At 41.6% G+C, this 16079-nt stretch overlaps 1 protein-coding gene across 2 annotated transcripts in view; it reads right to left on the bottom strand.

Annotated features, from left to right (window-relative positions):
• The window catches only part of znrf1 (zinc and ring finger 1), a 373364-nt gene that overhangs the window by 317270 nt on the left and 40015 nt on the right, over positions 1-16079 (bottom strand). The window lies entirely within an intron of this gene.

The following is a 16079-nucleotide window of genomic DNA, read 5'->3' as shown; positions in this document are numbered from 1 at the left end:
AGAATCACTGAAAAGACTACACGATAACATCAACAAGTTCCATCCCACCATCAAACTCACCATGGACTACTCCTCAGAATCGGTCTCATTCCTGGACACACGAATCTCCATCAAAGACGGACACCTCAGCACTTCACTCTACCGCAAGCCCACGGACAACCTCACAATGCTTCACTTCTCCAGCTTCCACCCTAACCACGTTAAAGAAGCCATCCCCTATGGACAAGCCCTGCGAATACACAGGATCTGCTCAGACGAGGAGGAACGCGATGGACACCTAGACACTGAAAGACGCCCTTGTAAGAACGGGATATGACGCTCGACTCGTCGATCGACAGTTCCGACGGGCCACAGCGAAAAATCGCATAGATCTCCTCAGAAGACAAACACGGGACACAACCAACAGAGTACCCTTCGTCGTCCAGTACTTCCCCGGAGTGGAGAAACTACGCCATGTTCTTCGCAGCCTTCAACATGTCATCGATGACGACGAACACCTCGCTAAGGCCATCCCCACGCCTCCACTACTCGCTTTCAAACAGCCGCCTAACCTCAAACAGACCATCATTCGCAGCAAATTACCCAGCTTTCAGGAGAACAACAACCACAACACCACACAACCCTGCCACAGCAACCTCTGCAAGACATGCCAGATCATCAACACAGATACCATCATCACACGTGAGGACACCACCCACCAGGTACATGGTACATACTCATGTGACTCGGCCAACGTTGTCTACCTCATACGTTGCAGGAAAGGATGCCCCGGAGCATGGTACATCGGCGAGACCATGCAGACACTGCGACAACGGATGAACGGACACCGCGCAACAATCACCAGGCAGGAGTGTTCCCTCCCAGTCGGGGAACACTTCAGCAGTCAAGGACATTCAGCCTCCGACCTTCGGGTAAGCATTCTCCAAGGCGGCCTTCGAGACACACGACAACGCAAAATCGTCGAGCAGAAACTGATAGCCAAGTTCCGCACCCATGAGGACAGCCTCAACCGAGATCTTGGGTTCATGTCACGCTACATGTAACCCCACCTGACGCAGGGTCATCCAGACTCGAGTCGACATTGGCTTGTTCTCTCTACACAGATGCGGCCGGACCTGCTGTGATTTCCAGCCAAAAAAAAAAAAAAAATGTTTTTTGTCTGTTTTTTTGTTTTTCATACAGACCCCAGCATCTGCAATATTTGACCCCTTGTGACCCCACCTCATCGTTCTTTGATGTAATGTTTCCCTGACTGACCTGTTTGGACACCATTCACACCTTTGACTGCTGTGATTATCTCTCTGCCAAGGTGTGATAAATGGCAGTTGGAAAGGTTACCTGTAAACATCTGACATGATTCTCTGACTATATAAGCTGTGTCTTTATGCATTTCTCCACTTCACCTGAAGAAGGAGCAGCGCTCCGAAAGCTTGTGATTTCAAATAAAGCTGTTGGACTATAACCTGGTGTTGTGTGACTTCTTACATTTGTCCACCCCAGTCCAACTCCGGCATCTCCACACCATATATTGTGAATAGCTGGGGTCCAAGGACCGATCCCTGCGGTACCCCACTAGTCACTGCCTGCCACTCGGAAAAAGACCCGTTTATTCCAACTCTTTGCATTCTGTCTGCCAACCAGTTCTCTATCCAAGTCAATACCTTGTCCCCAATCCCACGTGCCTTAACTTTACACGCTAATCTCTTATGCGGGACCTTATCGAAAGCCTTCTGAAAGTCCAAATACACGACATCCACTGGTTCTCCCTTATCTATTTTACCAGTTACATCCTCAAAAAATTCCAGTAGATTAGTCAAGCATGATTTACCTTTTGTAAATCCATGTTGACTTTGTCCGATCCTGTCACTGTTTTCCAAGTGCTCTGCTGTTACATCTTTTATAATGGACTCTAGCATTTTCCCCACTACCGACGTCAGGCTTACCGGTCTGTAATTCCCCGTTTTCTCTCTACCACCTTTTTTGAAATAGTGGGGTAACATTAGCTACCCTCCAATCCATGGGTACTGTTCCAGATTCTATCGAATGTTGGAAGATAATCAGCAATGCATCTACTATTTCTAAGGCCACTTCCTTAAGTACCCTAGGATGTAGATTATCAGGCCCTGGGGATTTATCGGCCTTCAATCCCATCAATTTCCCTAACACCATTTCCCTACAAATACTGATTTCTTTCAGTTCCTCCCTTTCATCAGACCCTATGTTCCCCGACATCTCTGGGAGGTTATTTGTGTTCTCCTTTGTGAAGACAGAACCAAAATATGTATTTAATTGGTCTGCCATTTCTTTGTTCCCCATTATAAATCCCCCTGATTCTGACTGCAAGGGACCTACGCTTGACTTCACCAATCTTTTTCTCTTCACATATCTATAAAAGCTTTTACAGTCAGTTTTTATGTTCCCTGAAAGCTTACTCTCATATTCTATTTTCCCCTTCTTAATTAATCCCTTTGTCCTCCTTTGTTGAATCCTAAACTGCTCCCAATCCTCAGGTTTACTACTTTTTCTGGCCAATTTATATGTCCTCTCCTTGGATCTTATGCTATCCCTAATTTCCCTTGTTAGGCACAGTTGAGTCACCTTTTTTGTTTTATTTTTATGCCAAACTGGGATGAACAAATTCTGTAGTTCATCCATGCGGTCTTTGAATGTTTGCCATTGCCTATCCACCGTCAACCCTTTGAGTGACATTCCCCAATCAATCCTACCCAACTCGCGCCTCATACCATCGTAGTTTCCTTTATTTAAATTTAGGGCCCTAGTCTCTGAGTCAACTACTTCACTCTCCATTTTAATGAAGAATTCGATCATATTATGATCGCTCCGACCCAAGGGGCCTCGTACAACAAGATTGCTGATTAATCCTCTCATTACATAATACCCAGTCTAAGATGGCCTGATCTCTAGTTGGTTCCTCGACATTTTGGTCCAGGAAACCATCCCGTATACACTCCAGGAATTCCTCCTCCACAGTATTGTTACTAATTTGGTTAGCCCAATCTATATGTAGATTAAAGTCACCCATGATAGCTGCTGTGCCCTTATTGCACGCTTCTCTAATTTCCCTTTTAATGCCATCCCCAACCTCCGCATTACTGTTTGCGCCTGCTTTTTAAAAGTGTACCTGCTGGAGACTTACCCTCCCGGAGAAACTTGCAAAAAAAACGCAAGTTCAATGCACACGCGTTCGACTTCTGAACCCCTTCTTTCAGGGGAACGGAAGTGCCGGTTTCCCGCGCATGCACGAAACTGGCACTTTCGTTGGACCTACGCGCGAGTACCCCGTGCGTACTCACGCGTTGGGACCCGAATTTCTGGGCCAATATGGTAGAATTCTAACCATTTTACACTCTTATTCCCAATGTCAGATGCTACATGTCTAACATTGCATGCTCTTTGCTTCTCATTGTTAAATATCTCTGCACCTGTTTCATCTACTCACACTGATGCAGTATCAATTATGTTTTTCAAATCAAGAAAATCAGGAAGGAGAAAAATAAAAAAAACATTTATTCATATAAACAGGCCACTGATGAAATTACACGTATGGGGTGGGTTAGTTTAGTTTACTGGTTTAAGGGTTGGACGTTTAAAGAATTGTTACCATTCTGTTTGGGGCTTCCTACCCACCTGTAATTTACCATTTTTCTACCATCATGAAGGTGTGCAGTCTACAGAAAGTGACACAGAATCTCCATATTGGACTGCTTCTTTAGCAAATAGATGGCTGAGGGGCTAATAGAGGTCTTTAAAATTATGAAGGGGTTTGATAGGGTAGACGTAGAGAAGATGTTTGTGGGGGAGTCCAAAACTAGAGATCATAAATTGATCCAATAAGATATTCAAGAGAAACTTCTTTACCCAGAGAGTGGTTAGAATGTGGAACTTGCTCCCACATGGAGTAATTGAAGCAAGTAGCATTTAAGGAGAAGGTAAATAAATACATGAGGGAGAAAGGAATAGAAGGATGCGCTGATAGGGTTAGATGAAGTAGGGTGGGAGGAGACTGGTGTGGAGCAGAAACAATAGCATCGACCAGTTGGGCCAAATGACCCATTTCTGTACTGTAAATTCTATTGTAATATGTAATTCTATGTACCGTGCAAAATAATTTTTGGTATTTGCATTCTATTGAATGAGCATACAATTAGAATGGAGCGTGCAGTTACTTTTCTAAACTAAAACAACCAAACCATGCTTTTCCAAAACATTCAATGAATCCATTCCAAATCCCTGCACATTTCACTGCTCTATGCAAAATGACTGCTTTTAAGTGTAAATTGAGCATTATATAATGATGTATAGCATTGTAGAAATGCTGTAAAACTCATTGTTTTACTTCTTTAGTTTTCAGTTCAAGGGTAGATCTCCAGTGGCATTGCACACAGGTAGTCCAGGATCTGCTTTGAAGTTCTGATGTTTACCACAGTCCTTTTTTTTTTTAAATACAGTCTACGTGCAAAAGCAGTGCACCCTTCACTGTAATACAGCAAATTTGTTAAAGCAATACATCACGAGTGAGTCAAGCTAACAATATTACACACCTTAATTATATTTACCCACCACTTGCTTAAGATGCAAGTAACGGTTTTGCTCATTCCTAAAACCCAGTGCATTCCCAGTTATTTAATTACAAAATATTTTTTGCTGTACCTCCCACTGCAGATTTGCAGTATTTGCTTCGGATGCACTTATTTCTTCTCTCCTCTGTTCTAAAAACCTTGCTTCTTTTTCTCGGTTATTTATTTATACAAGATAGGTTTTTTTCTTCCCCCTGTACAGCTCACAATGAATTTGCGGTTATTGCTGAAGCTGACATTGGTGACCTGAACGGATAAATGGTCAGCAGCTATGGGCCTGGCCGACTCCTGCTGTGGTATGCAAGTCAGCATGCAAGTGCCTCAAAAATTCCCACTCCTGCCTCATCACTAACATCAGCCCTTCATAACAGCACATTAAATCTGAATTTTTACTTAATGGCTTAAACTTTGTAGAATGCTGATTATTTTTCCCTGCCACTCATACCTCACAGTTGTTATTTGTAAATTTGCTGTCTAGTTTGTCACAATATACTCTGGGTGCTGTAGTTCTATAGAACTGCTATGATGCAATCCTTGCACAGAATTACTACAAGCAGCTTGAATTTCTGGTCCTTTTTCTGCCTGGTTGCCATGTGTCGTGGTGCAGTCTGGCTATCATTGTTCTGCAGAAGCAGGGTGAGAATTACAACCTCAATGACTCATGTTAGAATTTGTCAGCAGCTGCTACAAATTCCAGGGATCCAAGCCCAAGTGAAATTTCCAAATCACACTCCAGGCTCCGGACAGAAGGGCAGGCCTGTGTGGGGGACACTTCTGACATGCATTTCGAACATTAAATAACCAACTTTATGGATGCGTTCCGTGATTTTTTTTTCACAACTGTAAATTACATTAGTCTCTGGAGAGACTAGAGAAGCTGGGATTGTTCACATTGGAGCATAGAAGCTTATGGGGAGATTTGATGGAGGTGTTCAAAATTATATGGGGTTTTGAAACAGTGGGTAGGGAAGAAACAGTTTCCACTGGCAGGACGATCGGTAACCAAAGGAGACACAGATTTAAGATAATTGGCAAAAGAACCAGAGGGGAGATTAGGAGAATTTTTATATGTCATGTTGTTGAAATCTGGAATGCACTGCCTGAAAGGGTGGTGGATGCTGATTCAATAGCAACTTTCAAAAGAGAATTGGATAGCTCTTTCAAAGATGGGCCGAATGGCCATTTCTGTGCTGTAAGATTCTATGATAATCTATGTATTTGTTACGAGTTTTATATACGTACTTGAGCAAAAGGAACTTTCTGACCAATCTGGCTGGCTGGTTTTGTGGTACTTGCTGGTTAGTGAATTGTAATTTTGAAAAATTATGAGGGATCTCACTACTCATTTTTCTGCTGGTTTCTCATTCCTCATTGGCACTTGGTTACTTTTTGAACAAATCAATCGAATATCTGTTTGGCTGAAATAACCACTAGTCTGATAAGTTACCAATCACAATTTTTTCCCTTATAGATAGATGTGACACTTGAGGTGTGATGCTTTGAAGTGTGAATTTTGAGACAACACTTTAAGAGCAATGCAACAGATGCCCACTAAATGCCAGTCATATAAAGTATATATAGATGTACGGTTAAAAAATGCAGTCAGAAAATACCAAAGAACCCAAGGAAACAGCTACCACGGGTAGGCTGTATCTGGAAAAAATTAGATAACAAAGGCATTGATCTGAGAGCAACAAATATCAACAAGAACAGGTGAAAACTGAATTCAAGAATGATGTGCAGAAAATGAGTAACATGAAGCACAGTAAAAATAGTAAACTGGAGATGAGCTTCAACTGAATAAAAAAAAGGCACATAATCAGAGTTCAAGATTGGAAAAGGTAAACTGAAGCGAAGGAAGAGAAATTTAAAAGACATTTAAGCGAGTGGATGATTGGGTCTAAAACGATTTGACAAACATGGAGAGAATGCACAAGTTTGTCCAAATGTTAAGACTGTAGACGGCACTCAAGTGAATGATTCACAGATAATTTTTGCAGAAAGGTTTGCAAATATCCTCATGAAATGGCAATGCATGCTAATCCTGCAAGACTAGATTGAAGTTTGCATACTGTTTATCAATCAAATGAATAATCATCGCAATCAACCTGCTTCCAACAACAACTTGTATTTATATAGCACCTTTAACATAGTAAAACACCCCAAGGCACTGCACAAGAGTATTTTAAGACAAAACATTTGACACCAATCCACATAAGGATAAATTAGGGCAGGTGACCAAAAGCTTGGCCAAAAAAGGAGGTAGGTTTTAAGGAGCGTCCTAAAGGAGGAAAGAGATTCCATATTTAAAACAACAGAAAATGCTGGAAAAACTCAGCAGGCCAGGCAGCATCCGTGGAGAGAGAAACAGAGTTAACATTTCAGGTCTGGGACCCTTCGTCTGAGTGTGTCCAGCATTTTCTGTTGTTATTTCAGGTTTCCAGCATTCGCAGTATTTTGCAATCTTATTATTGTTTCCATATTTTGTTGGCAGAACCATTTTCACCCTGATCACGGTTTTCAGTTGGTTTGAACATTATATAACACATATCCCGTATACAATGTGGCAGCCAGTATACGTTTCCAAATTCTAGTTTATTCGGCACGACTACTGATGGCAATTTCAATAAAACCTAGATGTGGAAATACAGTACATAAGAACAAGGAGCAGGAGTAGGCCAATCGGCCCCTCGAGCCTGCTCCGCCATTCAATAAGATCATGGCTGATCTGATCCTAACCGCCAATCTACTATCACAGAACCATCTCCTGAATCTAACAGAGTTAGACACACGATATAGGAGCAGGATCAGGCTACACAGCCCCTGGGCCCGCTCCGCTACCCACAGGGCCATGACCGATCCGAACCTAGACTCATGTCCAAATTCCTGCCCGCTCCCCGTAACCCTTAATTCCCTTTACTTCTAGGAAACTGTCTATTTCGGTTTTAAATTTATGTAATGATGTAGCTTCTACAGCTTTTCCATGGACCTACCACCCTTTGAGTGAAGTAGTTCCTCCTCATCTCAGTTTTGAAAGAGCAGCCCCTTATTCCAAGACTATGCCCCCTAGTTCTAGTTTCACCCATCATCAGGAACATCCTCCCCACATCCACCCGATCCAACCCCTTCACAATCTTATATGTTTCAATAAGATCGCCTCTCATTCTTCTGAACTCCAATGAGCAGAGTCCCAATCTACTCATCCTCTCCTCATATGTCCATCCCCTCATCCCCGGGATTAACCGAGTGAACCTTCTTTGTACTGACTCGAGAGCAAGTATGTCTTTTCTTAAGTATGGACACCAAAACTGTATGCAGTATTCCAGGTGGGGTCTCACCAATACCTTGTACAACTGAAGCAATACCTCCCTATTTTTATATTCTATCCCCCTAACAATGAAAGCCAACATTCCATTGGCCTTCTTAATTACTTGCTGCACCTGCATACTAACCTTTTGAGTTTCGTGCACCAGGACCCCCAGATCCCTTTGTACTTCAGTACATTCCAGTTTCTTGCCATTAAGATAATAACTTGCTCTACGATTTTTCCTGCCAAAGTGCATAACCTCACACTTTCCAGTATTGTATTCCATCTGCCAAATCTCTGCCCACTTACTTAGCCTGTCTATGTCCCCTTGCAGGTTTTTTATGTCCTCCTCACTCACTACTTTCCCTCCCATTTTAGTATCATCTGCAAACTTTGATATGTTACACTCGGTCCCCTCCTCCAAATCGTTAATATAGATTGTAAAGAGTTGGGGACCCAGCACTTACCCCTGCGGAACACCACTAGTTACTGATTGCCAGTCTGAGAATGAACCATTTATCCCAACTCTCTGCCTTCGGTTAGATAGCCAATCCTCTATCCATGCCAGAATATTACCCCCAATCCCGTGATTTTTTATCTTAAGCAATAATCTTTTGTGTGGCACCTTGTCAAATGCCTTTTGGAAGTCTAAATACACTACGTCCACTGGTTCCCCTTTATCCACCCTATATGTTACTTCCTCAAAGAACTCCAGCAAATTTGTCAAACATGACTTCCCCTTCATAAAACCATGCTGACTTTGTCTTATTAAATTATGATTATCCAAATGTCCTGTTACTGTCTCCTTAATAATGGACTCCAATATTTGACCTACCACAGATGTTAGGCTAACCGGTCTATAGTTTCCAGCCTTCTGTCTACTGCCCTTTTTAAATAAGGGCGTTACATTAGCAGTTTTCCAGTCTGCCGGGACCTTTGCTGAGTCCAGGGAGTTTTGGAAAATTATTACCAATGCATCCACAATCCCTACCACCACTTCCCTCAAGACCCTAGGATGTAAGCCATCAGGTCCAGGTGATTTATCCGCCTTGAGTCCCATTATTTTACCGAGTACCACTTCCTTAGTGATTTTGATCATGTTTAGCTCCTCCCCCCCCTATAGCCCCCTGCTTGTCCAGTGTTGGGATATTCTTAGTGTCTTCTACTGTAAAGACTGATACAAAATATTCAGTGTTTTTCCCATTTCCATATTTCCCACCATTAATTTCCCGGTCTCATCCTCTAAGGGACCAACATTTACTTTAGCCACCCTTTTTCTTTTTATATAACTATAAAAACTCTTACTATCTGTTTTTATATTTTTTGCTACTTTACTTTCATAATCTATCTTCCCTTTCTTAATCAATCTTTTTGTTATTTTTTGCTGTCTTTTAAAGTTTTCCCAATCCTCTATCCTCCCACTAGATTTGGCTACCTTATATGCCCTTGTTTTTAGTCGAATACTATCCTTAATTTCTTTACTTAGCCACGGGTGGCTGTCTTTTCTTTTACACCCTTTCCTTCTCAGTGGAATATATATTTTTTGGAAATTGTAAAATAACTCCTTAAATGTATCATGTATCGTCTTACCCTTTAATCTATTTTCCCAATCCACTCTACTCAATTCCGCTCTCATACTTTCATAGTCTCCTTTATTCAAGCTTAGCACGCTTGTATGAGATCCAACCTTCTCACCCTCTAATTGAATATGGAATTCAACCATGTTATGGTCACTCATTCCAAGGGGATCCTTTACTAGGACATTTTTAATTAATCCTGTCTCGTTACACAGGACCAGATCTAAGGTTGCTTGCCCCCTGGTCGGTTCAGTTACATACTGCTCAAGATACCCATCCCTAATACACTCAATGAACTCATCCTCAAGGCAGCCCTGCCCAATTTGATTTGCCCAATTAATATGATAGTTAAAATCCCCCATAATTATAGATGCTCCCTTATTACAAGCCTCAACTATTTCCTGATTGATACTCCGTCCAACAGAGTTACAACTGTTCGGAGGCCTATCGACTACGCCCACTAGTGTTTTTTTCCCCTTATTATTCCTTACCTCCACCCAAACTGTTTCATTATCCTGATCTTTTGACCCAATATCATTTCTCTGTATTACAGTGATTCCTTCCTTTATTAACATAGCCACCCCACCTCCCCTTCCTTCCTGCCTGTCCTTCCTGATCGTTAAATAACCTGGTATGTTTAATTCCCAGGCAGTCACCCTGCAGCCATGTTTCTGTAATGGCCACAAGATCATACCCATATGTAGTTATTTGTGCCATTAACTCGTCTATTTTGATACGAATGCTACGTGCATTCAGATAGAGAACTTTCAAATATGTTTTGTGACACTTAGTTCCTGCTTTTGCCCTTTTTATTACTTTACCTTTTACTCCATACCTTCTGCCCCTTCCTGAGACGCTCTGGTTTTTACTTTCCCCACTGCTACCCAAGTCTATGACCGTCTCTGTTGTCATTTTTATTATTTGCTCTCTAGGAACCTCCCCCCCACTAGTTAGTTTAAAGCCCTCTCTATAGCCCTAGTTATATGATCCGCCAGGACTCTAGTCCCAGCACTGGCCAAGTGAAGCCCGTCCCAACGGAACAGCTCCCTCCTGCCCCAGTACTGGTGCAAGTGTCCCAGGAAGCAAAACCCATTTCTCCCACACCAGTCTTTGAGCCACGCATTTAACTCGCTAATTTTATTTGTCCTAGCCAAATTCGCTCGTGGCTCAGGTAATAATCCAGAGATTATTACCCTTGAGGGTCTGTTTTTTAATTTGACCCCTAGCTGCTCATACTCCTTTAACAGAACCGGCTTCCTAGTCCTATCTACGTCATTTGTACCAACATGGACCACAACAACTGGATCCACCCCCTCCCACTGCAAGTTTCTTTCCAGCCCAGAGGAGATGTCCTTAACCCTGGCACCGGGTAGGCAACACAGCCTTCGGGACTCTCGCTCTCGGCTGCAGAGAACTCTATCTATCCCCCTAATACTATCCCCTACCACTACAACATTTCTATTTACTCCCCCCTCTTGAATGGCCCCCCATTCCACGGTGCTGTGGCCAGGTTGCTCATCCTCCCTGCAGTCCCTGCTCCTGTCCCCACAGGGAGTAAGAACCTCGAACCTGTTGGTCAAGAGCAAGGGCTGCGGCTCCTCCAGCTCTACCTCCTGGATCCCCGTACCTGCTTCACTCGTAGTCACACCGTCCTGTCCCTGTATGGTAGGTACAAGTATGTCCTGTGATCATTTACTTGCACTTGATTCCAGTGAATTCAGTAATCTCTGCTGGTCTATAAAAGCCAAAGATACATCCATGGAAAATACCCTATCTCCACCAGTTTCCTGATTCTCAGTAAGGCAATGTGAGCTGCAGTATACTACAGCATTGGCATGATGGACAAAGGAGAAATGGAAACTCAGTAGCCCACAAACTAATGTGAGGATTTAAACATCATTTGTGAAGACTGAACAAACAAGCAAGAATGAGTGAATGACTTAAGCTATATTCAACAAAGCTCTAAAATATACTGGAGAGTCAGGGGGGTGTGCAGTTTAAGATTAGAATATTTTCTGAAATTAGAGGAAAAAGCCTTAAAAGTTAATTTCCCCATAAATCTGCTTGAACTTCACAGTAATCTCTGACAGGCTTCATTGTTGCATTTTGTAATATGGTGCCTGAAAAAAAATCAAGTTAAAGCCTCATTGTATAATATATTAAATAACACTTCATAATGTACTTCTTACATTTTTGACCTCGATTCTAGACCTGATCAGATTTTCTGTTTTCGGTCAGTTTGAAGCTGCAAGGGAAGGAGATATGGCTCTTCTGCAATATCTTGTGGTACACTGGAAGCACTAGGACATCTCTGAACTAACTTTCAAAAATATCTGAGCTGAACATTTTTGTTAGGCCATTAGATTTTAAGACTAAGTGACCTGACTGGTTTCTAATGAAGAAACTGTTAATTCCAATTAACTTAGTCAGCAAGTTGATCTTCAGATGCACAGAAGAAACTTGCAAGAGGCTGATCCTGTAACATTATACCACACGTGGCATGATTAAGATTGTTTAGTAGGTACTCAATGGTTAAAAAAACCAATAAAACTGGCTCCTAGTACAAATAAGAATGAACAACATAGGAAATCAGACAGAAAATGGAAAATACAATGGGGAAGCAAAAAGGTGAGAGGGAATGAAGGCAGGCTGGCAGATAGTATAAAGAGAAATACTAAAAGTTTTTTATAAACAAATAAAAAGTAAAAGAATAGTTAGAGAGAGGGAAATCCTATGGAGGATGATGGAATGCCTGCATAACTAAATGAGTACTCGGTCTTGTTTTTTTACATAATTGCATCTCAGTGGAAATTAAAAAAGTGTACAATAAAAGATGGATCAATTAAGTAGGATAACTGAAGAGAAGAAAACAGTACTAAAATAAATTGGTGGAACTCAAGTGAAAAAGATACTAGGCCCTGATGGCATAGGTCCTTAAATACAAAGGAAAGTCAGAGAGGAAATAGCAGAGGTTTTGACCAGAATCTTTCAAACATCCTTGAATACAGAAGCTGTGCTAAAGCACTGGAGGGATCTTAATTTTCAGAAGGGGAGAAACGGATACTTCAGTAGTGTGTAAGTTTCTAGATAATATTGAATAAAATTAAAACTCACCTAGAATGACACAGAACCAGCACGGTTTTGTAAAAAACCAAGTCATGTCTGGCAAATTTAATAGAATTTGTTCAGGAAATAACAGAGTACCTGTACTCTGATAAACAAAATGCATTGGATGTTGAGTCAATGGGGCAGTATGGAAGTAGGTTAAAGGAAAACAAATGTAGTGATTAATTAATGGATATTTTAGGGAATGCAGGGAGGTAAATAACAGTGTTCCCCATGGGTCAGTGTTGGGACCATTGTTTTTTAAGATATAAAAATGATTAGGCAGATACAAAACAGAGAGCCATTTCATTTCTAGAGGGTTGAATTGAAAAGCAGAGCAGTTATGGTGAAGTTGTATAGGAGTACTGTGCACAATTCTGGTCTCCATATTACAAAAAAGGATAATGGGGCACTGGTAAGGTACAAAAAAGATTTACAAGGATGATACCAGAACTGAGAGGTTGCACCCATCAAGAACGACTGAACAGGCTGGGGCTCTTATCTCAAGAAAGAAAAGGCTGAGGGGTGACCTAATAGAGGTCTTTAAGATTCTGAAAGGGTTTGATAGGGTAGACGTAAATTAAATGTTCCCATTTGTTGGGGGGGGACCAAAACTAGGGGCCATAATTATAAGATAGTTACTCATAAATCCAATAGGGAATTCAGGAGAAGCTTCTTCATCCAGAGTGGTTAGAATGTGGAACATGCTACCACAAAGAATGGCTGAGGCGAATAGCATTTAAGGGGAAGCTAAATAAGCACGAGAGAGAAAGAAATGTACGGTTATGCTGATGGGGTGAGATGAAGAGGGGTGGTTGGAGGAGTGTGTGGAGCATAAACACCGGTACAGACCTGTTGTTCCAAATGGCCTGTTTCTGTGCTGTACATTCTATGTAACTGTCTTACACTAATCAGTAATAATGTTCATTTATTGCAAACAGCACAGAGCCAATGCCAATTTTAAAAAAATTAAAAAAGCACGGAAAAAAGAGACAAACTTTGTCTGGCTTGAACAAAATACCTACAGATTGAGTAGCGTGCACTATGGCGGAGGTATCCAGCCGTGGCACATGGGCAACATGCAGCCCCTGAGCTTTGTCAATCTACCCTTTGAAGCCCAGGCAATTCAGTCCTATTTTCATTTATATTTCTCATTTGCTAGCTTATCTTGTTTAGATTTTATATACCTGTTTAGCGCTGTTCCTCATCGATACACAAATCTTCCATCAGAACACCAAGTTATTAGCAAACTGAAACATACGCACATTAATGGGAACGTCGATTTAAACTTTATATGTGGTACCCAAGGCTTCATGATATGCACCCATGCAGCACATGAAAAAAAGCTTTGACTCTCTGTGGCACTGTAGAATATGGAACTGCATACCAATTAAAAACACTCAAGAATCTCATTGTACTTCAAATAAATACTATGTGGCCTAGTTAATTATAAATGTTTTGCAGTACAACTGGAAATGGCTACTTGGCTTGCCAGTGAATTTAGTAAATGAGAGGGTTAGTGGTTCAACCAGGTTACTGAACAGCACTAACATGATGCTAATTGAAGTATCACAAAGAGTAGAGGGCCAGAAGACCACATCAAGTAGAAAGGTCAGCTCTTCCACAGTGGGGAGTTAGGAGCACACAGGCAAGGAACTGCAGGCAAATGGAGTTGAAAGTCTTTGTTAGCTACTCCACATGTTTCAGGCTGATTAATAGAGCCCAAGTCACCACAAAGCCTGCTAACAAGACTTGCCTTTCTTGCACGGTCATTCAACCAGCATGGGTGCATCAAACCTTCATTTCTTTCAGTTCACTGCACATTAAAGAGTCAAATAATGCCAGTCAAACAGAAACCCTAAATTAAAAAGAACATGTCTGAGAACACCACAAGCATTTGTATTGTGCTCTGAATCTGACATGAAAAGTGAGCGAGTGTCAGCCCCTAATTTACATCAGTCGTTTAACAGGGACCCCGACACAGCTGCTAAAAGCATGTGGCACATGTACCACAGGAAGCATAGCAAACATCAATCGTGCAACAGACTGGAAAAGTGTGTATAGTACTAATTGCTGATCATTTTCGTGCCTCCTGTATTGATTTGTCTCCCTAGGTAACACTACAGTTAAAGCTACAAAACCTCAAATAGCACTATTTTCTAATCATTTCATCTATTCTTAGTCACATTTATTAATTGAGATTCCGCCACCATGTTTGTTTACATTCAATAATTTAGCAGTAAACCAATCTATAGATTACTGCAACATTTAAAAGCTTTGAAAGTAAAACCATTTACCAAAGAGCTCAATTCAGAAATTTTAGAATTAAAAATTACAATTACCATCATCATTTCATCCATTTTAAGATATTTGCACTACTAATTAAGGGATGAACATTCCACCCAAAGCTCAACCTCAATCTGGCCCTGAAGCAAACCTAATTTCCAAAGCTCAGCTGTCTTACTCTCAAATCCAGACAGAAAAACTGCATCATACTGGACTACCTCTGACTGCATTAAGCGATGGTCTCTCTGAAGCTTGAAGGATGATTTTTTTTTGTCTCCATCACAACATCTTTAAAAAAAACTAGTAACAGTTACATCAGTATTCAAAATCCCTTTTGTTTTTGCATACAATCCCATTCTTTCAGATTGAATTTGAAGATTAATTTATCAAAGGACAATTCTGCCAGCAAGTCCTGAAAAATGTACCAAAAAAGTTGCTTGCCAAGTAACTTACTTTTAAAAAACACTGATCAATGTTCAGGTAGTAAATATTCCCAGATAGAAAATAATCATACCTCTCACCAAATCAACTGTAGCCTGTTGATCCAGATGCACACATGCCTTACAGACAGAAACTCATTAGGTCAGTTGTGCCCCCTTGCAGGAGAAAAGAACCCAAAATACAAGGGAGAGGACCGGAGGTGGACTATCACACAGATTGTGGAGCCAACAAAGTGCAGAGTTGGAAGCCCTGGAGATAAGTGGCATGTCAGGGTCCCTGAGCATCAGAGATGGCGAGACTCTGCCTTCACTGCTGCATAGTGACGGAATCAAATCTCTCCGACCCACATCTCATACAAGACTAAGTGATGTTTACTTGAATTTAGCACCGAATGGAAGATGATCACCTGAATCATGTGCATTTTAGTAATATTACATTCCCATGACTAAATCATATCCATCTCTTCTCTCCTCCAGGGCCATCACGCAAAGAACAGCAGCCCGAGGCCCTTTGCATAAGTTGTTTCCTCAGAAGAGCAGATTCCTTCTGAGGGTGTACCATCACAGAACACATACAAACCAGGCACCAGCACAGATAAGCGCACATCGGTGGGTCCTTTTAGACAGTTAGTAGGATGTCACCTGGTGATTTGCACGGCACAAGTGAGCACGTGCAGAGAGTGGTGGTAGGGACAGCTGTAACGAGTCTGTGTTGGGGGGCACAGTCCTCTCCAAGCTCTGCTCAGCTGGACACAGATGCTGAACT

This window comes from Somniosus microcephalus, chromosome 6, assembly GCF_052327205.1.
Source record: "Somniosus microcephalus isolate GS21.2 chromosome 6, FLI_Smic_1.0, whole genome shotgun sequence".
NCBI lineage: Eukaryota > Metazoa > Chordata > Chondrichthyes > Squaliformes > Somniosidae > Somniosus > Somniosus microcephalus.
The sequence above is the reverse complement of the archived record's forward strand: the minus strand, read 5'-3'. Positions and strand labels throughout refer to the sequence as shown.